The sequence below is a fragment of the Ambystoma mexicanum genome, chromosome 8, assembly GCF_040938575.1.
Source record: "Ambystoma mexicanum isolate Mex_15411 chromosome 8, UKY_AmexF1_1, whole genome shotgun sequence".
Classification (NCBI taxonomy): Eukaryota; Metazoa; Chordata; class Amphibia; order Caudata; family Ambystomatidae; genus Ambystoma; species Ambystoma mexicanum.
In genome coordinates this window covers 1,134,372,702-1,134,398,413 of record NC_090929.1, presented here as the reverse complement: position 1 = coordinate 1,134,398,413, position 25,712 = coordinate 1,134,372,702, and the positions used below count along the sequence as shown (strand labels likewise).

The window sequence follows — 25,712 nt, the reverse complement described above, 5'->3', positions numbered from 1 at the left end:
TTCTGCAGTTTAACAGTGCAATTAGGGCTGAAGGTAAGGGAGAACTGACAGACGATCTTCAGGCGCATGGGTATGGATGGAGCAAGTGCACAGAGGGTCACAGGGAGGGGGAGGGTCAAGTGTACCCGGTCGGTTGAGACTGAGGTAAGTGCAGAGAGAGACACTCTTTTTTAACATGCCAGGCCCCAGTAGGGCATTGGGCAATGCCGTAGGGAGCTTCGAGGGATGGAAGCATACTGACCTCTTTGCAGGTCCTTAATTAGTACTGTTGGGTGTCCTGACCCACGTTTAAGCTATCATGCTGCAACATTTGGTGCTGTGGGCTTAGAAAATTCAAGATGGCGGAAAACCCACATGTGCGCTGAAATCCAGGAAAGCTGCGCAGTTTGTGTGCACACTAAAATGGTTGCCTCACTTGCCACCCACCAGTGCGAGAATGAAAGGCTGGGTTGCCATGAGGGAAATGGGTTGCCAAAGGAAAAACAGTAGCGCCGGTTAGCTTCAAAGCGCTTTAAAACCACCATTGGACTACCCGCACAGTAGTCTGAAACCATTGGGAATGGCAATGCTGATTGCCAAATGCAACCTAGAATTGTGGGGAATTCATTTCTTAAATCCCAAAAATGGGTGCAGTACCAGTACTCACCACTATCCAAAAGCCGGCGTTTTAAAACCACTCTGTTTCCCTGAAGGCAAGTCAAAATGCCTATTTTCAAACATTGCAATATGTGCAAAATATTAACTGAACACCAGCAGACATTTGGCAGAATGGAGTTTTGTGTGCCTACAAAATCTGGGAAATGAAGATCATAAGACAAGGTTTATAACAAGACTGGCTGCGCTGTGGATTTCAGCAGTTTAAGTTGCACTGGATTTAAAGACACTAAAATCTAAATGTTTAAATTGACTGAGTGACCTACTTTTGAGTGTCACATAGGTTGTAACTGTTTAAATGTCATAGTTTTAAACTTAGAATCAGCCTTCTAGCTGCATATGTGAAAATGTTTAGTTTTATTTGAATGCAGAAACTGGGGAACAAAAAGTGACATTTTATCTGAAACTTGGCTTAAGGAACTTGAATTCTGCCTGGCAACTACCCCCATCAGGAGGAAACTTGAGTCACAGCTGTGTTCCCAGGCCAACCTTCCTTTTGCTGCCCACACTAAGGATATGCCATCTATCTGATAATTGAATTTTCTGTGCTCTGCAAGAGAGTGAACAAAGCCCTCTTCACTCAGGCAAAGGTTTTTATTACCGCAGTCGTAAATTGTAGCTTCCTCTTGGCAGGAGCTGGGAGGAGCACTGCCTGTGAGAGCAAGCTGGCTTGGCAGAAACTGGAAAGACTGGTTTCTATACCATGTGACCTGGGAAACCACACCCCTTTGGAGCCAGAACATAACTTTAAAAAGATGAATAACTCATAGAGCGGACATGTGAACATTTTATAAATGACACCATAATTCTTGTGATTTTTCTGCCCACATTTTAAGAGGTTTTTCGACCCGGTGGCATGTTCAGGGGGGTGTCAGCGGAAAAGTGGATATAACTCTAAATGTATGCATGTTGAAAATCTGAAACTTCATCAGTTAATGTCCCTACTCCCTGCGCACATGTATGTAAAGTTGGGTCCATGTCAGAAATTGCAAAATCAGTTAAAAAGTGAAATATGTGCCAGTTCTGAATGCAAGCTCCCAGGAAGAGCAGAGTTTGAACAGGGGATACCTCCTGTAATGCATGATGGGTGCATATGATTTTAAAACAATATGTACCTCTGCAAATATGTATTTTTTTCAAATCTAGATTTGTGTGTAAGTTGACAGGAGGAGTGGACTTTCTGCAGGCTGTAAAATGACATCCCTCTGACTCACAGTTCATTCCCCAATCAAATGATAAATGGAAGTTTGACCAATTAGAAGCTGAGAGAGAGGTAGGGTCAGTGATGCTAGAACACACCCACATTCTAAACACATAAAAGCAGACAGACAGGACAGATAGGCACTTTCCAAATCCATCTGCAGCGGGACGCTCTGCCGGAAAAATCCATACTTACCTCCATCAACCTCCAGAAAGCCAAACTAGAGACTTCAATCTATCCAGAACTAAGAGAACCAGAGAGAAAGCAGTGCTGTACCCAGAGAGACCCAGACCAGCAGAGAGAGCTGACCCAGATCACTGTGAAGTGCAGAGGCCAGACCAGACCAGACCAGAGTCCAGTCTAAAACCCTGACCAGATCCGTGGCGAGGCCCATTTCACTCAAGAATATAGTGTGAGTACCTAGAAAACTGTGCAGAACCAATCTCTTAGTTAAAATAATATAATTCAATCCTATTTTAATCTAAGTAGAACTGTCTCCTAACTGTCACCTGTCACTTGTAAAGCTGTCACCTGTGATTTGCTAGTTGCAAGCTGCACTTGTCATTTTGAGCTTTTGAAATTTGCAAACCCAAAAACGACCTTTATTAAATCGCTCATATCTCCGCGACCGTTTGGGCTAGAGACTTGCAGTAACTTTCCTCTGATAGCTTAGAATCGTAGCTTTGAATCGCACCAAGAGCCGCATTCCTACCCCTTATAGTTTTACCGCAATCGCGGTACACGCATCCGCGAATTTTACCGCGATTTGCAATTTCTTCACATGTAAAAACTGCTGCTGCTTGCCTTCCATTTGCCAGAAATTCGTTTAACCTGCTAACTATCCCTGCATCATTGCTAGTGTGAGCCTGGACTAATATTAACTAGATACCACTCACCCTGAACCTCTGAAAGGGAATTAAACGCGTTTCCAGCATATTTCTCATTCATTGCCAGCACATATCAAAGCAATTTGGGCCTGTGATTTCAAAACTCCTATCTGTTTTCTGTTGTCTAAGCTTGCTGGATTGAACTGATTACATTGATTGCATTTCTGAGAACTGTGTGCTTCCTTCCATTTCCTTGCATTGCATAAAGAGGGGGGGAGTGAATAGCCAGAGAAAAGTGATTACATTGTTTGGTTGAAATCATATTGAGTATTTTCTGTACTGCATTCATTGAATATTGCATCCACCTGAGCTTACATAAAGCATCCTCTACCACATTATACTTTTGTTCCTATTTACCAGTGTGCTATCTTATCCATTTCATGTCAACTCATTAGTGATTATAAAGAAGTGTGCTAGTGCCAGATTCTCCATTGTTAATCTTTAACATATCAGATTAAGGGTGATATTCAAGTATTAATTTATTATAAAGTGTGATATATCTATTTTAAATTATCAAATAAACCTTTTAAACTTGCAAAACAGAACTACTTCTTGGCTCAGTGGGGTCAGGGGGATTCCAAGAGAGGGGTGTTATATAGGGGTAGTCATCCAGAACGCATGAACTGGACCTAAAGATATATCAATAAGGGTTTTCATTCAGTATTATAGACTAGGCGTTGACTTAGCTGTAGTGTTGAATTGAATCCTCTTACAGTACCCCATTGATGCTGACGTCAAACTTCCCTGGACAAATCTCTGGTAGTGTATTTCTGATCAGACACCCTCTTTGTTTATTAGTGAGGGGAGATTGGAGCCAGCGCAGCTGGTCATTCAAGTACATCTTTTAGAAGATATCTTTAGGTAGAGGCTGTTTCAAGCAAGAGTAAGAGTTTTACTAAGTATGGAGGCCTGCTAGGGACAACCGGTCTCCTCGATAAGCGAAAAGAATGTTCAACAAAACAAAGCAGCAGGTCTCCTCTGCAGAGGTCCAGGTTTTCTAGCTCCCTTCCCACGCGTTGGAAACAAATACAAACACATTTTAAAATATCTGTTTCTATCAAAGACGGTCCCGCCAGAGCTCGAAATCGAATAACTACTTCTAATGCGAACGGGACTGCATGTTCTACAAAAAAAAAAAAAAAAACACACAAATTGTTTCTACTTGAAACATTAAACCTGCAGTGGGGGAAAAAAAAAAACATGTTTTCTATTTTTAGCAAAAGGAAGCTTGCTCACCATAGAAAAATTTATTTTAACTCTTTCTTGTGGGAATGGGCCCACCTACACTAGAAAAAAAAACATTCTATTTCTAGCTCGACTGGGCCCACCTGCAAGAACATCTTAATGTGTGGAAAAGTTGCAGTTCTATTTAATTTGGGATACCTTTCAAAAACATGATATTTTGAGGCTTTCAACTTTTGCCCTCATTGACTAATCTTCCAAAAAAGTTCCGCCCAAAAAAATGTATTGGCTCAAATTTTTTTTAGAACTGCTTGTTGCATGTTGTTACATTTGGGGCAACTCTATAGGGGCGGAAGGCTACGCACCAAACATAAACTATGTACTAGTTGCTGGTCCAACTTCAAACCCTTTTTTGGGGGTTGGTGGTAATATGTCTAGGTGTTTTAAACATGGAAAACATACAGGCAGAGTAGTCTGGGTAACAGTGCATAGCTACAGACCCATGACATGTGAGCTCTGCAGTTAGGGTCACTTATTTTATTTATGTTTTGCATTTATTTCAACGCACAAAGCACAGAGGCATCTAGGCGCTAGTTTCAGAAAGTGCATGCACATATTATGAGAGCTTAAAACGTATGTGGGATCTGTGCAAGTGTATGTGTACAATCAGGAAAAGCTGTGCCTCATGGTACAGGGGGCTACATCAGAAGTACATACAAGCATAGGACAACAACAGGAAGTTTGCACAATCAGGAAAAGCCTCACCTGATGACAGGGGGGTTACAATAGAAGTACATACAAGGATAAGACAAAATCAGTAAGTTTGCACGATCAGGAAAAGCTTCACCTCATGGTACGGGGAGGAGCTACAATAGAAGTACATACACGCATAGGACAAAATCAGTACGTTTGCACAATCAGGAAAAGCCTCGCCTCAAGGTACGGGGGGCTACATCAGAAGTACATACAAATATAGAACCAAATCGGTACGTGAGCAAAGTGTGTTACCTCTCACCTTGTGGCTCAAGGGACGATATGCGACAAAACATTTAGCACAAGAGAATATAATACTGCCTTAGACGGTCCGTATAAAGTGTCCCAGAAAGTTGAGGGAATCGGGCAGATCAATGAGCACAATTGTGATCAGTAATGATGAGAAATATTTCCAATGTTAAACTGAGATCAGCAGCAAATGCAGATGCGTTACTGAGTACACGACGTTTCTTCCTGTTGGAGGAGGGGGCGGAGGGGACCATCCTCTGCTGCTCCCTTTGTATTACTTTAATGAAATGTAAATTTGTCTTCTACAGCGCACCGTCAGCAGATTTAGTGGCCTCTTGGTGCTAGGCCAGACAATGAAGGCCCCTTGCAATATCAAACAACAGATTAGAAAACCTGTAACAACAGATGTCAAGTCTAACCACCATGGCCACTGTTTCGCCAGATCATTTCAAAATCCACGGAGAAGTTTACCACAGAGCAGCTAAGCATAGCAAACCACATCGCCGGAACCGAAGCACGAAGTTCCAAGAGATATTTAAGGATTAAAAGACAAACAATGTGAAGTTTAGCTTAAATTGCGATCTGGCAAGTGTGTGTGTGTGTGTGTAAGTGGAGCCAAGGGTCCGAAGAAGACTGTGCTCAGCACTTGCTACACGCAAATCATGTCCTGGAACATTCTGCGTGAAATTCTGCTGATCAAGAATTCATTTGTGAAGAGCACTTGCAGAGTTTAAAGAGTATTCATTTCAAACAGATTGCAGAAGCCGTTCCCGGCGACGGGGTGAACTCTCTGACACACACCATACCATTAAGGTGGAAGCAGGATGCTCGCTGCTGGCTCCAAACCTGATGTGACAGCCTTAGTGGGTTAAACACTGGCTGCTGTGATGTGTACAAGACCAGTTCAGGGGAGGAATTCGGCCAGAACAAGACGGAGCTGCGCTCCAGCAAAAACTGTCTTGCCGGTACAACGTTCCATGTACGCACAAGGCCAAAACTTCCGCGAGTTGAGGAGTCTCTCTGCCCCTAACGTGAGTGGCGCACATTTTCAGACTGCATCTGAAAGTTGTCCTTTCCTCTAACAGCCCAAACTTAAACATAAACAATGAAGCTGTCAAAAGCTGTATATATGTCTCATGCTTTGCACACCTTTTACTGTCAGGGTGACTATTCTGACAGAGGAAATGAGCACCATACCAACAGGCCGATTCATGGAATCAACGTGCGCCGAAAAAACGGCGCACGCGTGCGAAAACGTGCGATTCGCAGAGAAACAGCGAAAATCGCAGTGCAAGTGCGATTATCGCACAGAAAACATCGCACATCAATTCATGGAAGTCTGTGCACGCGCGAAATGTGGGATGTGCGCTGAGAAAGTGCGCGGTGCACGCTGGCGCACAGGTCATCGAACGCCGTGCGATAAGGCCACAGCGAATTCGCACATAGCGCGGCGGGCATAACAAAAGTAGGCGTAATACGGGGCGTCACACGCAGAATGGGGAACAACTTGTGAAAATGTGGGCGTCACGGGGGAAGTACAGGAGGCAAGTGTGCAGAACGGCCACACGCTCGCCTACAACACGTATTCATGGAATCGAATAGGGAAAAACAGCGCACGGCCAAAGACGCGCACAGGCCCATACATGTCCGCCACACGAAAGCAGGCGGTAGCGTCCCTGCGCAGGAAAAAAATGTGCACCAAAGTCCTACACGCGCGAGAAGGCCCACACGCGATCAGGACTGGGGGAGTGTGTGCGTGTATTACAGGGGTGCGCGTGAAGTTCCACACGCGATTGACCTGGGCGCGTGTATTTCAGGGATGCGCGAGAAGTTTCTCACACGCGATTGGCCTGGGCGCGTGTATTTCAGGGGTGCGCGCGAAGTGTTGCACGCGATCTGGCCTAGGGGAGCATGTGCGTGTATTTCAGGGGTGCGCGTGAAGTTCCACACGTGATTGGCCTGTGCGCGTGTATTTCAGGGGTGCGCGAGAAGTTCCACAGGCGATTGGGCTGCGTGCGGGCATTTCAGGGGTGCGCGAGAAGTCCCACACGCGATTGGCCAGGGCGCGTGCATTTCAGGGGTGCGCGAGAAGTTCCACACGCGATCGGGCCTGGGGGAGCGTGTGCGTGTATTTCAGGGGTGCACGAGAAGTTCCACACGCGATCAGGCCTGGGGGAGCGTGTGCGTGTATTCCAGGGGTGCGCGAGAAGTTCCACATGCGACTGGGCTGCGTGCGGGCATTTCAGGAGTGCGCGAGAAGTCCCACACGCAATTGGCCAGGGCGCGTGTATTTCAGGGGTGCGCGAGAAGTTCCACACGCGATCGGGCCTGGGGGAGCGTGTGCGTGTATTTCAGGGGTGCGCGAGAAGTTCCACACGCGATCTGGCCTGGGGGAGCGTGTGCATGTATTCCAGGGGTGCGCGAGAAGTTCCACACGCGATCGGGCCTGGGGGAGCGTGTGCGTATATACCAGGGGTGCGCGAGAAGTTCCACACGCGTTTGGCCTGTGTACGCAATTCCATTGGACCAAAGGCCCTGACAGCACAGGCGCGTCTGTGACGTGACACGCGCGGGTGTGTCCCTGTACCCGGGGGAATGTTACAAGACCAAAAACTGCATGTCCGAGTGTCAGCCTGCGTGATTGGAGGATAGTGCCTCAGTGCGTATACGCGGAAGTGACGTTGGACGTGTGGTGCGGTTTAAAAGGTGCGTGTAGTACGTCATTTCCTTGTACGTGCTTCCCGTGGAGAGCGAGTGGGTGAAATCTGTACTTCTTGTCGGTTCATATGCGATTTACTTCACAGCGTTTCCAGTTCGTACTCCCTGTTACCTCTGTCAGTATTTTTCTGATTTTCTCTTCGACCTGTTTCCTCAAACAGCGTTGACTTCTCCTTTTGTCCTGTCTCCTCAGACAGTGTACAATTCTTCTTTTGGCGGGGATGTTGCCAACGCGCACACGTGCGTATTTTTCACGCTCTTTTCCCAGGCAGACGGTGAGTCGCGCACGTATTTACCAACTGTGCTAGCCCCGTGTGTAGCGTACCCCTTCAGAGGTCATTGTAGGCTGCCTGTGACACGCATACGTTCATTTTTGTGTTTCTGGGTGCCACAGCGTAGTGCAGGTTCCTTTTCCCACGCACGTGGTCTACGAGGGGTCGCGTGCACATCATTTTCTGTTTTAGGGGTGCCTGTGCGTTGCGTGACCCGTCATCTTTCCCCAGGGGTTACATACAGCCTTGCTAGAGCACTTGGGTACGAATTCCATCTAGTACCCTACCCCCTTGACCCCCAATTGCCCAGGACAATTGTCCACTGCAACTCCCATACGCACAACTCCATCAGTGCCATGGCTGGGAGGCGAGCAAGTGGTAAGGGTGGCAAAGGTGGCCGAGCCTCAAGAGGTGGGCGTGGTGGGCGCGGTAGGGGACCTGGCCAGGATTTGCAGACTCCCCCAAGCCCCCCACGTGTGGAGGACCAGTCAGGGACACACACCCCCCCCATGGTTGAGGGAAACGTGGCTGACACCATCCCTACTCAGCCCTTGTTGGACCGGCCCGTTGTGGCACCTGACCTAGCACAGGGTGACTCCCAGGCTGACTTCCAGGTCGCCAAGTCTAGGCCACGGGTGGTGGCGCAAGCCAGTGTCACCAGGCCACGTGGTACAGGGGCAGCCATGTCATCTGCTGCCCCGAGTAGGCGGGGTGGGGAGGCTGCAGGGGCAGCTGCAGCTTCGTCCACCCCAGCTCTGACTCCCCCAGCAAGGACAGTGTTGGTCCCGGTACATCAGACTGAGGTTCCCCCTGCCATCATCACACTTCAGCTAATGCCTGCAGAAAGTCATGTGGTCAGTGTGCCATCGCACACTACTACTACACAGTCCACCGGTGCTCCTGCCTCTAGTGTCCAGAGCGGCGTAGGGCACTCCGGATCCCCACCACCCACAAAAAGAAAGAGGAAGAGTGCTCGTCCAGTACAGACTGATGACCCCGACACGGCTACACGGTCTGGCATGCCAAGGAAGCCTAGCTTCAATGATGCCGAACTGGATGCACTTGTGCAGTATGTGTCCGAACATGACGCCGAAATGTTGGTCACTTCAGGGTGTAGGATTACACCTGCTCGACGTCAGGCACACTGGCAGTTCATCGCGGACAGCATAAGTGCCCTTGGGTTTATGAGGCGCACAGCTGTTGAGTGCTACAAGCGCTAGAACGGCCTTAAGCGTAGGGCAAAGAAAAAGCTGGCCTCAAGTCATGCCGCAACTCTGGTGACTGGAGGTGGGTCTCCACAAGAGGACATAGAACTCACTCTACATGAGCATGTTGCTGGGACCTACGTCACAGAGGAGCAGATCCAAGGTGTGGGAGAACTGCCAGATTACGAGGCATTGTCTGGTGAGTGCACATGCATGTGTGTGTGACCCATGTGTATGTAGTTTGTGGGAGGGGATCTGGTTGAGTGCCAGGTCAGGGTGTGTGTGCCTGAGTGTTTTGTCCCACCCATGTGCTTCATCCAATGCATTCTGCGCCCCGGATTTGGGTATTACAGATTCCCTTCTGGCCACAGTAGGCGTTCTGCACTACATTGCGCCAGTTGCCCTTGAAGTGGCATCTTGCTACCACATTGTTCCGTATTTAGCTGTGTTCATTCAGGCTGATAGTAGGAATTCACCTGGTTCTACTGAACATCACTCTGCCCCATTGTCACATATATGACATGCCCATGGTACATGCCGTCTGTGTGATGGCATGTGTCATGTATGTGTATTGGACATTCCACTCACAGGCCAATGTGTGATATCACTGCTAGCCAGCATGCAGCTGATGTGTTGCTCTCCCATCTTGGTGTCATCAGTGTCTGACATTTTCCTCCACTTCCAACTCATGGACAGTGCATGCATGGGAGGGTTATAGTCATGTGGGACATGTGTAAATCAAGTACTGGTACTGTAGCTTGTCTGGCCTAATAGCGTGCCATGGTGCTAATGCCTGTTTCCATTTTTTGTCTTTCTTGTTTTTGCAGAGGATGACGCACCTGATGCTGTTGAGGGAGAGGAGATGGTGCAGGCCCAGGAGGGATCTGAAGCACGACCAGGCACCAGTGGGGGACGTGGTTTGGTGGTTGGGGAGAACCCTCTCTTGCTGCAGGCCATACTGTCCCGGGGTGTCCCTGGCTGCACCTCCCCAGAACTCTTTCAGGTGTTGATTCGGATGAGGCCTATGTGGATTCGCAGGTATGTGTTCATGGAAGGGATACTGTTCTGTCCGACCCACCTGCACCAGGGGTAGAGCCCACTATGGGGATGTCAGTGTTGGTAGGTGCGCCTGTGGTGGTTACGGATGCAGGGCCACACTCCGCAACATCTGATCCCGTTCCTGGGCCAGCAGTTCAGAGGGGAAATGCAGTCCTGCAGCCTCAGGCAGTGCCGACACAGCAAGGCGCAGTTCGCCTTGCCCCAGAAGGTGTGGTGCCCGCCAACGCGGTGGGCGTCCGCCACCAGGCAATACCGCATGGGAGCAATCCATTTATGGTATGGCCAACCAACAGGCAGCATCATCCGAAATGATTGCTCAAGCCATGGAGAGGGTGGCCACTTCCATTGTCCCCCCAGAAAGGCAGATGGAGCTACTACAGCAGGCAACAGACTACATTTGCCAATCAGTCAGGGAGGACATGTTGGCGTCCAACAGGGACAGACAGGCGGCCCTGGACAATCTGAGGGAATCAATTCCTATAGATGCCCAGGGACAGAGGGAAGCCCTGAGGGGAGAGGTCCGGCACCTCAGGCAGACTCTTGTGGACCTTGAGGCTTCCACTGTCACCAGGACGGAACAGCTGCTGGAGCGCGTCACCCGTACGCTCTCAGCAGAGATGCAGGCAACTCGGGCGGAGGTCCGGGCAACACGTCGGGTGTTGCATGGGGATCTCCGCACCATATCCCTCCAGAACGAGGCCTTCCAGGCCCGCATGCTTGCTGCCATGGAGGACCAAACTAGGGCATTGCGTGGGCTGCCTCCCATGGCACCACCACCTCCTGTGGCAGCAGAGGTTGAGGAGAGCGAATCCAGCAGTGAATCTCCCACTATTTAGTAGCCGTGCAGGCCATGAGCCCATGGAGGTGTTTTTTTTTCGCAACATTCACGCAGGTGGCTATTGGTGAGCACCCTGTCCTCGGACCTCCTGGGTGGCCTCCCCCATCCCACCTGGCCCACACATGGCCATTTTTGATTTTTGATTTTTGAGTTTTTATTGCAGTGTGTTGCCTTGTGTGCCTCCCGTGGGAATCCACTGTATTCCGGCTGGGCACATGCAGGCTTGTCTTGAGTTTGGGTTAGATGCTTGGGTCAGTGAGACACACACCCCTCCTGCTTCCCGTTTCCATGGGCTTGCAAAGGGTGTGCCCAAGTGACAGTGACGTTGGACTCCCATGAGCTGTGTGGGCAGTCTGCAGTCAATACTGTGTATACATTCCTAGTGCATATTGTTGTTGTATTGTGCACTGCATGGTGTATTGATGTGTGCTTGTGCATCCATGTCTCCCTCCTGATTTGCAGGTTCATTCCTCATGTCTTCACAAGGCCGTCCACTTTGGAGATGGGGCTCATGTTGTGAGCAGTGGACTTCCAGATGTGCGTGGCAACAACACTGTACAGTTGGAGGTGGTGGATGTGCTGGCATTCTCATGTTGTAAGACTACGTATCCTTTGCCTTAGTACTGTCATGTTTATGCTATGTCGATTGTATTGTGGTAAGTATTTGGTCATGTGTGTTGTTGTTTCTACATTCATGTGGGCATATTGTGTGTGGCCAGTTTCCATTAGGGACACTGTACTTTGTGACACGTGTCATGTTTGGGGGATGACTTTGTTTGCTCTCACATGGCATATCATGCCATGGTGTGTTGGGTGGCGGTGCTGGGGAGGGGTTGGGTGACATGGCACTGTTGTCATGTTGTGTCCTGCAAGGGGGTAATGATTTTAGCAGCATAGGAGTGTGTCTTTTGAACACGGCATTGGTGCTGTTTGTGTAGGCTGGGAAGCACACAATGGAACACTTCCAGATGTACAATCTCAGGCTGGTATGGTTGTGACAGTTGACTGTCCATTGACACATCATAATTGTCAGTAACAATCATCATTGATTGTCAGCTGGTATGTACCAGGGCTGCGTGCACTCCACAGGGGTGTGATTTTATGTGAAGTAATTATCCAAGAGCTGCGTTCGGGCTGCCTCACCCCGTGCCCTTTCCCCTCCCATGCGCAGTGGGCATGCATGTGGTTGGGGATGTGGGGGCACCACCATGTCCACGGCCAGGCCCCGACGTGTTGCAACGTTGTGCAGGACACATGCTGCCACTATGATCCTGCACACTACTGGGGGAGCGTATAACAGCTGCCCGCCAGAACGGTCAAGGGAGCGGAAGCGTGACTTGGGCACTCCGAATGTGCGCTCCACGATGCCCCGGGTTGCAATGTGGGCTGTGTTGTATCTTACCTGGGGTGGCGTGGTAGGGTTCCGAATTGGCGTCATCATGTGGGTGCTGAGAGGGTAGGCACTGTCCCCTGGGGTGGTGGTGATGGGTATCATCAGTGGGGTTGTGACATTACTCAGTATCTGACATGCATGCATGCGCAGTTGCATTTATACTCACCGAGCAGCCATGTATCGCCATGCCGCCCAGCTTCTATGTCCCGGTTTAGGGTAGACATTCTGTAGATGAAACTGTCGTGGGTGGAGCCTGGATAGTTGGCGTATACTGAGGTGATGATTCCCTTGGCATCACATGCTACCTGGGCGTTGATGGAATGCCAGTGCTTGCAGTTTCTATAGATGTGCTCAGTTGCCCTGGGGGGACGTAGAGCCACATGGGTGCAATCAATGGCACCTAGCACTTTGGGGAATTGTGCACCCTGTAGAAGTCCTGGGCAACAGCCTGCCTTTCTGCAGGTGTTCTGGGCAGGTATATGTGCCTGCGGACTGATGTGCGTGCAGTGATGATGGCCAAGACCTGGTGTAGGCAGCGTGACTGCGTGGCCTGTGACACCCCCCCCACTATGGCACATGTCCGCTGGAATGATCCAGTGGCCAGGAAGTGCAGTACATTGAGGACCTTCTCCAGGGGGCTGAGTGCTTGGGAGCACAGGGTGGTTGATGTGAGGTCATCCTCCCACTCACTGACCAGGTCGAGTATTATGTGAGGTGGAAACCTGTACCTCCCATACACATGGTCATCAGGCATCCCAAAAAGGCTGGTTCTGGGTGTAAATATTCTGGCCCGGACTATCCTCCTCCTCCTCCTGCGGTATCCCACGGCCACTGCTGCTAGGAACGGTATGTTCATCCTGGCATCTGAGCTTGTTTGTTGTTTGCGTGCACTTTTATGCTGTGCGGGTGGACGTACGCCTACTTCCTGCTGGCGTACGTGTTTCCGGATTGGCCACGTTCGTTTCCATGAATACGTGTTGTAGGCGAGCGTGTAAAACTTCCCGCGCAGCCCAGCCCAATCGCGTGTGGAACGTCTTGCGCACCCCTGAAATACACGCACACGCTCCCCCAGGCCCGATCGCGTGTGAAACCACCTTCGAGCCCCTGAAATACACGCGCCCAGGCCAATCGCGTGTGGAACTTCTCGCGCACCCCTGAATTACACGCACACGCTCCCCCAGGCCCGATCGCGTGTGAAACCACCCGCGAGCCCCTGAAATACACGCGTCCAGGCCAATCGCGTGTGGAACTTCTCACGCACTCCTGAAATACACGCACCCAGCCCATTCGCGTGTGAAACTTCCCGCGCACCCCTGAAATACACGCACGCAGCCCAATCGCGTGTGAAACTTCCCGCGCACCCCTGAAATATACGCACGCAGCCCAATCGCAAGTAAAACTTCCCGCGCACCCCTGTAATACACGCGCCCAGGGCAATCGCGTGTGGAACTTCTCGCGCACCCCTGAAATACACGCACACGCTCCCCCAGGCCCGATCGCGTGTGAAACCACCCGCGAGCCCCTGAAATACACGCGCCCAGGCCAATCGCGTGTGGAACTTCTCGCGCACCTCTGAAATACACGCGCCCAGGCCAATCGCGTGTGGAACTTCTTGCGCACCCCTGAAATACACGCACACGCTCCCCCAGGCCCGATCGCGTGTGAAACCACCCGCGAGCCCCTGAAATACACGCGCCCAGGCCAATCGCATGTGGAACTTCTCGCGCACCCCTGAATTACACGCACACGCTCCCCCAGGCCCGATCGCGTGTGAAACCACCCGCGAGCCCCTGAAATACACGTGCCCAGGCCAATCGCGTGTGGAACTTCTCGCGCACCCCTGTAATACACGCACACGCTCCCCCAGGCCCGATCGCGTGTGAAACCACCCGCGAGCCCCTGAAATACACGCGCCCAGGCCAATCGCGTGTGGAACTTCTCGCGCACCCCTGAATTACACGCACACGCTCCCCCAGGCCCGATCGCGTGTGAAACCACCCGCGAGCCCCTGAAATACACGTGCCCAGGCCAATCGCGTGTGGAACTTCTCGCGCACCCCTGAAATACACGCGCCCAGGCCAATCGCGTGTAATACTACTCGCGCACCCCTGAAATACACGCACACGCTCCCCCAGGCCAGGTCGCGTGTGAAAATTCTCGCACTAGTACAGGGTTGGCGCAGCCCTTTGCAATGGTTTTGCGATCTTGATGGCTTTTCCTTGCACGAGGGCGTTCTTGGGGGCGTAACTGGCGCTGCTGCAGGGTCGCTGCGCCACTCTGCGCCACGTCTGCTTTTGGAGGTGGGAATCCATGAATACGCTGTGCGCGGAAATTGATTTTATTGCACGCAGCTGGCGCAGACATTCACACGGGCACGCTGTGCGCAAGCCGCGTGCGACACTTTTGAGAGGAATTACATGAATCGGCCTGCAAGTGTGCATTGCATGCTCAGAAGGAATGAACGTTTGAAATACTAACGTAGGCATATTTGATAAATTGGTAGTCATGCTTATGCTCCCCACACTTTGTTTTTATGCAAAGCAGCTAGCATCCTATATTCAGGACACACCCGCTCTGCCCTCCTGCACAAAATGGTGTGGGGCAGGGGATTTCCCCAGTAAATTTTGTCAAATTCTAGCACTGCGGAAAGCGGCAAATACGTATGCTGGCCAGTCTGTTTTAGCATACCCTCTTCGAAGGTCAATCATAAATAAGGTGTCATTGAATTGGTGTAAAAGCAACACTGGTTTACTGTACTATGATAAAGGGAAGGAAAGAAAACATCATCAAACGCAAATAAATATGGTCGGGTAGACGTATTTAACCAGTGCTGACTCCATAGCGGAAATCAAGCACAAAACCCACTTGCTTCATGTTTATTCCGTAGACTAAGTTGCCTAAATGCCATCTTCCTCTGCTAAATAGCTTACAGAAATACATCAGCTGCTGAAAAGCACTAGTTCGCCCTTACAATAATGACGGGCACGCCAGTGTCCTGAATGGCAGACCAGTTTTTGGCAGGCTCAGACTAGCCTATTGGACAAAAGGCAATGCCGAAGAGATAGCCCGTGATTCTAGTGTGGGACAGTTTTTTGGCCAGAATGAGACACTTTTTTTGTCCAGAGTGGACCAGATTCATAAGTTACTACTTTAGATTTAACCAGCGTTGCAAAGCAAATATGCATTAAAAATCATTTTTAGCAACATATTTTACCCAAACAAAAACCTTGGGTAGTACTCCATCAGTATTTTCTATTTTGTAATGTGGTGTCTGGACCAATTTAATGTTTCAGTCTGACCCTGGATTTCAGGCCCTTATGAAGATGGCTCACTCACATAAAATGGGGCTTCCATTTTTAAAAGTGAAAGGCAGAATTTGATGTTTTGACGCATACATGAAGTTTATGTTATGTGACTAAACTAAGAGCAGGCACATTTCTTCCGGCATGGTGTTCACTCAGATCTCTTACATGTATTACAAACATGTATTACAAACATTTTAAAAGAACTGAAAAAGTTAATGAGATACACATTTATAATAATACCTCATTGCCCATCTTCCTGTCCTTATTACGTGAGGCGAAGTCTCCGGAGACAGACTGTTAGTAACACCCTTCCCAATCACCAAACATGGAAGAACCCCGGCCAGGGCCATCTTAAGCACTTTTGGGGCCCTGGGCAGGGACATCTTTGGGGCCCCCGCCACCAAACCAAAGAAATTAAGGGATCAAGAGTACTGGTTGCGCCCCTCACCCTCACCCGTCACGCTCACAACCTGTAGGTTGATATGCTGTCTCGCAGCATAATAAGCACTTTTACTCCCTTTAAGTGCCCTTACTTTCTTCATTCTTGCTCTAATCAAAATGATAAACAAGTAGAATTTGAAGACCAACATTAGCAGATTACGAAGAGGTTACTGTTCTAGTGCATACAGGATAATTGTTATCGATAACATCCAGGAAGGTATGCAGCCTGTAGTATTAGTTCAGGACCGTATGTAAAAGGTACATGCAACCCATAATAGACAGAGCACTCACATTAGCTGCCTCACAGAATGCAAAAGGGCTCACGCATGGATAGAGGAGACCAACTGAATGAAAGGAGAAGGCTACACATACCATAGCATGGATAGTGGATGCAGATTAGGAGCGACCAGGAAGGTTTCTCTATCCAGACAGACTGAGATTAGAAGTGGGATATGGTTTTCAAATAGTGTTGCCATTAGATATCAAAGGAACAAATGCCTGTGGTGTGCAATATAAATATGCTCCCTATTAAAGTGGAAGCAACCTATAGCCAGTGAAACCATGAATAAGTCTTTTATGAAGATCATACCATGAGAAGGAAATCACTCTGAAAGGCTGACAGTTTTGAAAGGTTTAGGGACTGGCAATATAAGATTAAATGAGATGACCAGGATCACACATTGGTTAAGGGCTGACGGGGTGAAGCAGGGATTTGTGCCAACTCTGTAATTTCTGCATTTGAACACTTTCTTTTCAAGTTCTTACCATGAACTAAAACAATCTCATTTTATAAAAACGAAATTGGAAAGTACACAAATCACATTACCAAACATGACCATTTTTTAAAGAAAATATTATAGACGGGTGCTATGCAAAATGGGAATGGTTCTAGCTCCATTCTCCCCATCATCAAGGGAAGTATACCAGCATACCAATCGATGTGATTTAATGAATGTAATCTGGGATTGTCTTTTGTATTTTAAAGCTTTAAATACTTCCAAAACAATGGCTTGTGACATTTTCATTTATAAACGTGAATAAAAACCTTTGACTTTTACCAAAAGGCTAACCGTTTTTTGTGTCAAACAAGCAGACCTTGAAATATGCTTGCGTAAGGCCTGCAACATCTGGTCCGCTCTCTTCTGTCTACCACCCCTTCCACTCAAATGGCCTACATAAGAAGAAAGATCAAGTAATGGGCTAAACGATGCCAGAAACATGCAAGAAGGCAAACCTCACAGAAGACAGCAAAGTAATGTAAGATATATTAGATGATTTGACCAGGATCACTGTATCGTCTGCTGGCAAAGCCAGGATACAAGCATGAACGCTTTTGTTCCATAGTCTTGAATTTGGATACTTATTCACCTTTTGGACTAACAGTTTATGCCATCATTGGAGGCGATTGGCTAGGTTTTACAACACCCCATCTGAACAAACCAATGTCGAGACCTTCACCATACGGATGATATGTTAGTTTTTATAGCATTCCCTATCTGGTGCAGGTACATTGCTGATACCAGCAGGTGTTGTTCTGCTAAACCAAGTACATATTGAGGCAGTTTTATAAATGGCAGACATAGGAAAGGCTCAGAGTTGTGACGTAAGTAACAAACAAACTATGTATACTACAGTGAATACAGAAAGCAATACATGGTAATTGATCAAGGCAGAATGCACTTGCCAAAACAGAAAGGCAATGGGTTTAGAGCCTCAGCAGCACCCCATAAAATATCCTGACGTGTCCTATTTTAGACTGGTGAACAATGGAATCTTACTTCTTCAGATCAGGCAGCCTTGTGCCCCCCCCCCAACCCCTCCAAGGTGGGGGCACTGAGCAAGTGCCCCTTTTGCTCTCCCCTAAAAACGTCTCTGACCCCGGCTCTGTCCTACTCCTTCTTCCACGTTTGGTATATAGCAGAACTCCAGCCCTTTCCAGCGTCACAGACATGTTTATAAACCATAGGAATACGTGATGTGCTGTGAAGAGTGTGGGAATTATGGAGCTCTCTAGCAGGTTTTCACTTCATTACCATCATACTCAACATTTGACTATATTAGCTCCTTGCTGACAGAGCTTAATAACTTTTTCCTAAGTGTACACTCAGTGTTCCAGATGTCCACTGACTAACTTTCTTTGTTCTGTCGTGCAGAGGTCTACAAAACAGTCTTGTGATAATCTACAGTCACTCACCCCATTACCACCACTGCTTTATGCTGTACCTTCAAACAGCCCTGACTAGGTGATACATTCCTGATACCCAGAGGCACATCTTCACATCTCAATGGCAACTGTGTCCAGTGCGTGCAAGACCTGTCCGCACCCCAAAATCAAGCAGTCATAGAACGGAGTCAGAGCACATTGCTTTTGTGGGGCTAAATTGACCTCGCTATTGCCTCCCATTTGCCAGGAAATCTCAAAAAAACAAAGGAAGCAACTGAAGACCTGATACTTCCATTCATAACTCAAATACTCCCAAACCTGGACACTATATAAGTGTTTTGTTCAGGTTCTGCTGATACTACTAGACATATATGTTTTATGATCCGCAGCATAGCCCAAAGTGTTGGGGGTGAGGGGGTTGTTCCTATGAAAAACTGAGAACCTTTCCAGAGATTCCTCTCGGGAAATACAAGGCCGCCAATGGGTACACATTCGGGCTCTACATGCAAGGGCAGGCTTTTGGCATCCCCCCGAATTGCCCCATAAACTACACCTCTGCCATAATGAATCCTGGCAGGCCCCTTCAAGGCAGTGGGGAATATTACACGTTATCCTATTTGCAGCACTCTCTTGATAGCCATAGAAAAACAATCTTGGGGTGTTGTGAGGGTGTGGAAGGCCATTGAGAGCAGTGGTGGACGGAAAGAGGCATACAGGCGTTTTTACAAGGAACAGGCTGTCCTGTTTGTAATCCCAAAAGCGTCCTGTGAAAATGTACAGTAAATACAATTTGCAATTTGCTAATTTGCATGGGACACTTTTGGGAAGTTCATCCAGTCTTACCCATGGTCTGAAGCTGCCTATGGTATGCAGACCGTTACACAAAATAAAAGAAATTCACCAAGGAAGGAAGGAGACATTGATAGGTGATGGGATGTGTCAGATTTACAGTTGGCAATGACAATTAATGTAAGCAGTTACAATGCAGGTCAAGAATACGCACACTTCTGCCTAATCTTGGAATGGAAAGACTGCACCTAGTCTGTGACAGAATGCCATCTGAGTTTTTTGCCATTTAGCCATAAAATGATTCAGGCAATTCAGCCTCAGAGTGCGCTCTACTAATCAAGCTCACTGTCATAATGCCCCTTGCCAAAAAGTATAGAGCACAAATCTACCAATGCTGCGACTGGTCTACTGACACCCCCCCCCCAACAGCTGTATTGTAACTGCAACATGGCAGGTTCAAAGTTCACATATGCATTCCCGAGCATAGCCTGCTCTAACCGAAAGTCCAAAAAGAGAAGTTGTGATTTTTTTCCTTAAGTAGCACTGATCAGAATTATATATTTGTAGGTGGCAGTTTGATTCATATCTAATTAGAAGCAATGTCTGGTTTTGACATGGTGGTAATTGGGATTACATAATTACACAGCCACAATCAATTGATATAATTGTAGTGTTAGATCTGTGAACGACGACTCATTCATGGCATGGCCTGGAGTGTATTTATTTGTCTGGGCTGGTTTCATCCAAAGCAACCATTTGGGTCCCATCGATGAAATCATTTGACTCCCCCTCAGAAGGCGTGTTGCCTTCTCCATGTTACAGGAACTCTCCCATGTTGGTTAACTAGGTACACATGCTTCAAAGGCAGCTCTGTCAGGGCAACGGGCAACTCGTACCAGGGTGTTGATTACCAGAGACCTTTGGATGTAGGCAGACAGAGGATAGGGGGAGGTTCAGAATAGTCCAGGAGAGCACGACAGTCCACAGAGGGATCCCACCATCTTAGATTTTGCTTCGGTTCTCAACCTTCCTGTCCCCCTCCGCATTTCGCCCAGACAAAGCACTCCGGGTATGACATCGCAAGACAGAAGATTCTAAAACAGCAGTCAGAAATGGACCCCTGACATGGAGCTAGAAGAGGACCAATCCACTGTGGCATGTTGCCTATGTAAAGGTGGGATAGACCCTTCCCTAAGTTGATTCATCATTCGACTAACGGAAGAAGAAGGCTTTACCTGGAACTCTGTTGGGAATACAGCCTGCTCCAAAGTACTCTTCCATATGGGTGAAGACACAGTTCCAAAGAAGAGGCACGTTATTACTATCACCATCCCAAGAGGGTACGACGTCCTTTAATCGACACCCATTTTTTCGACAGGTGTTTTTATGAAAAGTTTTTGGGGCAGTGGGAAAGGGCATATAAAGGATTGCGGGTCAGAAATAAAAAAAAGGTAGTGGAGGTGGGTCTTGGGGGCGGAACCCCCCAAAATAAAGTGAAAAACATTTCTATGGGATTTTTGGCAACATTTCTTAGTAAAAACACCAGTCAAAAAAACTGGTGTTGATGAAATGACATAGAACCCCTAAGGGAATATTCAGCGTGACATGATGGTTGGGCAAGACCTACTTCAGCTGAGATCACTGGTACTCAGGACATGCTCACTCGATGCCAGAACACCATGCACATGCTCTAAGACCTTCCTGGTTGGGAAGTGCAGAGGAAAATGACTTCCCTGTCACTGAAGACCCTGGAAAGGGTCCCCCATCACACAGAAGTCATGATCTAGCTCTGGATACTGTTTTCCAGTTTCAAACCATTTGAGTTGAGTCTAATGATTCAAGACATTTTGAGTCTCTGCAAGCACCCTGAGTTGTCTTTGACAATCTCAGTTTAAAAAAAAATCTGCTGTCAAGCCGTTGAGCTGACTAGCCCATCGTATGCCTGTGCTCCAGCAATTTTGAGCCAATCGCCTTTGAAGGACCACACTACAACATGGGGCCCTTTCAAGTTGACTCAACTAACTCAAGACGCCCACTGGACCTATCTCTGCCTGGTTTCTTCATCCAAATTTGAGGCAACCCCGATCCCAGACTGCACTGCATCATTGGACTTTTGTGAGCTGACTCCTCCATCTTGGTGCCTGTGATCCAGTGGGTATCACTCACTTGAAAGGTCTTGACGCTGACAACCCATTTGAAGCACCTAGGAGCCTAACTTGATGCTAACGAGCCCCAAAAAAACAAAATATAGGGTATTTGAAGGTGTTCTTTCCACATGTCCTACCTTAAAGGGCCCTAGTGGCTTGCAAAATACCTCTCGCTACCTTTTTAAAGACATCTCCAATAACGTTCACAATGCCTGCTGAAATCATTGTATGTGCACCATTCGCCTCAAACCCAAAGAGCTGCCTTTTAGTCCCACATATGCATTTTCTGCATATTCCTTTGGAGGGGATGGCTATTGTGTTTTTTTTTTTGTATTTTTGTTTTGATTGGACATTCTTTTATTTTGGTAGCTCAGTACTAATGTTGTTTGCTCTGTATCTGTACTATCTTGCAGCCCACCTGAAGAATATAGCCTGCCCCCGTCCCACGCTACCAAAAGAGATGAAGGGGGTGTACCTGTCAGGGTATGGCTCTTTCACATTTATGATGGGGTTTAGCAGTAGTGTGGTGCTCGGTAGAATATTCTCCCTTCCACCACCCCAACTCCCTCCTGCACCCCATTCCCCTGTGCTCCATTTGGGCAGTAGTCATTTCATCACATTGACTTCAAGACAATCCATGCTCTATTCCATCTCCTGTTTGTGCCCCCTGTGTTTCTTCCACATTTTCCTTATTCTGTTCAACTTCCTAAATAGATACTTTATGAAGCTCTTCAGACAACCCATTTATTTGAGCATACAGGGATTATCAGAAAATTACTTTAAGTGGTAGTCATCAATATTCTTTGCAAATATCACTCTGGAACAAATGCAGACTTTTGTTGAAAGGCAAGGACAAGCCTATTTTTTTTATATAAGCATGCATTTCTTTCCTGGAATGAACACTAAGTGTTTTATCAGAGCGCTGCTTGCTGTCAGATAGTTGCCGAGCATCTATCTGAGTGGTGTCTCACTGCTTGCAATTGATTAATAAGTTTCATTGGCTGCGAGAACCACTTACCAAATCAAGGTGTACTATTGGGCGGGATGCCCATCACTCAAGCACTGAATATTGTAATTTGGCTACCATGCGTTCCAGTTGATCAATCCGTTTTAACTATTGGCTCGTGCAGCCATTTCAAGTGCAGTCATCACAAGCGCCAAGGAAATCACGATCCCACAGCAACACTTTAAGATCCAGATAATTAAATGTGTAGGACATAAAGAACACGGATCGGTTTTATGTTCAACATTTTCTTGAAAGAAGTCTGCGTAACGGTAGAGGGAGCTAGTGGCGAGGGACAGCCGTAAGCTGTATTGAGAATAAGCGCATATGCAAAGCAACCCTGAGGCGGATTCTGAGGTGCGTTAAATGTAAGAAAGTGTTCCTCCATGAAGGAGCAACACTTTACTTACAAACACCATATTCTGATGAAGAAACAATGTGGTGCAGGGACAGGAAAGCTTCAGCTTTTGCATCTGCCTGATTTATGGCTTGACAACAGCCCTAGCAACCATCAGGAATGCTGGGCGGCCACATGGAGAGGATACTCCTCCCAGCAGCACTGGTTCAGCACGACAAAAAAAGGAGTACAAATACAGTACCTTTGGTCTTCCCTTTATAAACCATGCATTTCTTGGACCTCAGCACCACTTTTCTAGTTTAATGAAAGTTTAAGAAAACCTTCTTGAAACTAGAAATGTGGCAGTCTATTAAGAAACGCTTGCAGCGTCACTAGAACACGTTTTCCCACCCAACATGTGATTTTAGCAGCTTAGGCTGCTGGAAAGCACAACATCTCCAGTTCAATATTTCGGCCCAACTCAGAATGATGGTGCTGGAAAATGGAGGGGAGAATGTCGTATTTCCACACACTTTTTATCACCATCTCAGAATCAGGCCCCCTGTCGTTTCAAAGTGTGCGCGCACAAGGTCCCAATCATGTGCAATGGCAATTATCCCCCTTTTATGTTTTTGGGCATACACTGGAAGGTGCGTATCAGAACTTTTTTCATGCAATGCCAACAGCAATATTGAATTGCGCACATATTCCGGCAAGCACCTGGCATTTTGCGATGCGTTGGCAGGCTCACGCTGGCCTATAGGGCAATAGGCCTCTGGCCGGATCAAAAACGTAACATGCTAGTGTGGGCCAGTTTTTTGGGCTAATGGGGTCCATCTTTACGTAATACTGGCCATGTTGTTGACACAAATGAATGAAGATGTTTTACTGGACAAAGAACTGAACCGCTAAAACTATAGGTTACAGAAAAAAAAATGTAGGCATATATACACGATAGAATAAAACATGCAACATTGTGGACCCAGAAGCCAAGGACAAGTTATTATTTTTTTTTTTCAAAAACGTTCCGCTGTTGTGTACAGGAGCTCTGAGTCTGATAGCAGACATTGGACGTGTTTTGAGGGGAAAAAATAAAGGTTAACTTTCACATTCAACTTTCACATGAATTTCCAATGTTCAATCTTAAATCAGCAAATCCCTCAAGTCCATCTTGTGGTTTCATTTGAGGCAACAACGCCTTACTGCAAAATCAGATGTAACCCCACTAGAACGACACAGAAAATGACACGTTAGTTGCACCTTCCGCCCATGGTCCCGGGGTACAACCACACAGCAAGCCCGCCATCAACCTTCACCTCATGTCGACTCCTGCGGCAGAATGCCAAGCGCATTCCTGTAGAGCTCTTGAGTATTTCAAGCACGGACAGCATTAATTACCAAAAAGTCCTCAGCGGATCTCTCGCATTTAATATATTATTGAAAATGAAGCATCCATCAATGGGAAGAGGGGCGAGTTGATGACAATGTAATTAACTGAGAACACCCTCTCCTTCCCACTAACCAGTTTATAACACAATCTGACAGTGCCGCATTATCTTGAGATGTGAGCGATAGAGCTTCGTTGGTCCCTGTTAGTATATGGAATAATTTCAATTTTGTGGCAGGTAAAGAACAAGTGGGAGGATGGACTGGAGAGTGCAGGAGAACATGCGAATCTATCAAGATTTTCTGCACACTGTTTACAGACATGCCGAAGAAAGCACCTGGCCCGCCGTCAAAGGCATAGGGACAGCTCACCAAAACTGTGCCAACTACAGAGGACCCTGGTGTGGAATAATCTTATGGGGATAAACCATATGATATGATAAGTTATTTATAATGCGCTTAATACCCAGAGGTTTCTAAGTGCGGACCCGGGGATTGAACCTGTGGTGCTCCGTGACGTCTTGCCCCTGAGCTATCCTCCCAAGACAAATGGGGGCAAATATGTAACCAGTGGAAAAGTGTTAGGCAACTTGACGGCAGTAAGGAAACATCTTAACAAGGACATTTAGCCATTTTAGAAACATTATCTACCATAATAATTATTGCACAGAGACCATCAGAAAAAGGGCCCTTGCCCATGAAATCGTGCCCAAAAGCTATGCCATGGCTATGGGGTTACCTCGAACAGACCTTCCTCTAGCAGATGCAAAGCGCCCTGTTGCTAGTGGTGGGAAGCCTTATGTTGGGTACACTCTGGGCAAAGAATATAGCAGTGGGCATCCGTAGAGACACACTATCAACCACCAAAACCATGGATAATACCAGAGATTCAATTCTCAAATATAAGTGTACCCAGTGCTGGAAATGGAAGCTCATTACTGTGGGATCTCACCAGCGATAGAGGGAGTGGTGAGGGGTTGATCCCACCCCCCCCCATTAAATATTTGCGAACCCTGGAAATTACTCCAACTGGGTATTTCCAACAATGTTGCTGGACAAACATAAAAGCTGCACACCCTTTAAACCTTAAAAGGTTTATTTAAATGTATTTATTTTATTTATTTAGGCATTTGTGTAGCACACCTAACCCTGAGGCATCTAGGTGCTTTTGCTTAAGAAGGTTGGTTACATTGGTTGCTTGCTTAACTGCTTCCTGCAGAGTACAGATTTCACAGTCGCCGCCCCCAGTGCCAACGACCTGGATTTGAATCCCTGCGGATCTGGGGAGATATTTTTTGTCAGATTCTGACCAATGCCAGAACTAAGTGAACCTCAATTGCACAGTGAAACCCCTCGATGAACAATGATTGGATGGTGCTTAAGAGAAATCAGGCCCTCCTACTGGTGGCGCAGTAAGTGACAGAGGTTCAGTACAACTCAGGCAGAAGGGTCTGGTTTTCAAGCCAACACAGAGGCAGTCTCATCACTTCATCCATCAAACATCTCCCATTGGAAAAGCCCCTTTACGCTCCAGATTTTCTGGCAGTGCTCAGCATTTCAAGAGGCAATCCCTAAAAAACATGTGCCAGAACGACTCCCCTGATGACCGTCGCTGCAGGATGCAGCTGCGCTTGGCAACGGTTCAATCTACAATGATCCAGACCATCAGCTTTCCAGCAACTTTCCTAAACCAGCCTTTCCCTTCCTTGGGCTGCATGTTACAGTTATG

General features: G+C 47.6%; 1 protein-coding gene across 1 annotated transcript in view; it reads right to left on the bottom strand.

Moving 5' to 3' along the window:
• The window catches only part of ANTXRL (ANTXR like), a 359,532-nt gene that overhangs the window by 142,429 nt on the left and 191,391 nt on the right, over nucleotides 1–25,712 (bottom strand). The window lies entirely within an intron of this gene.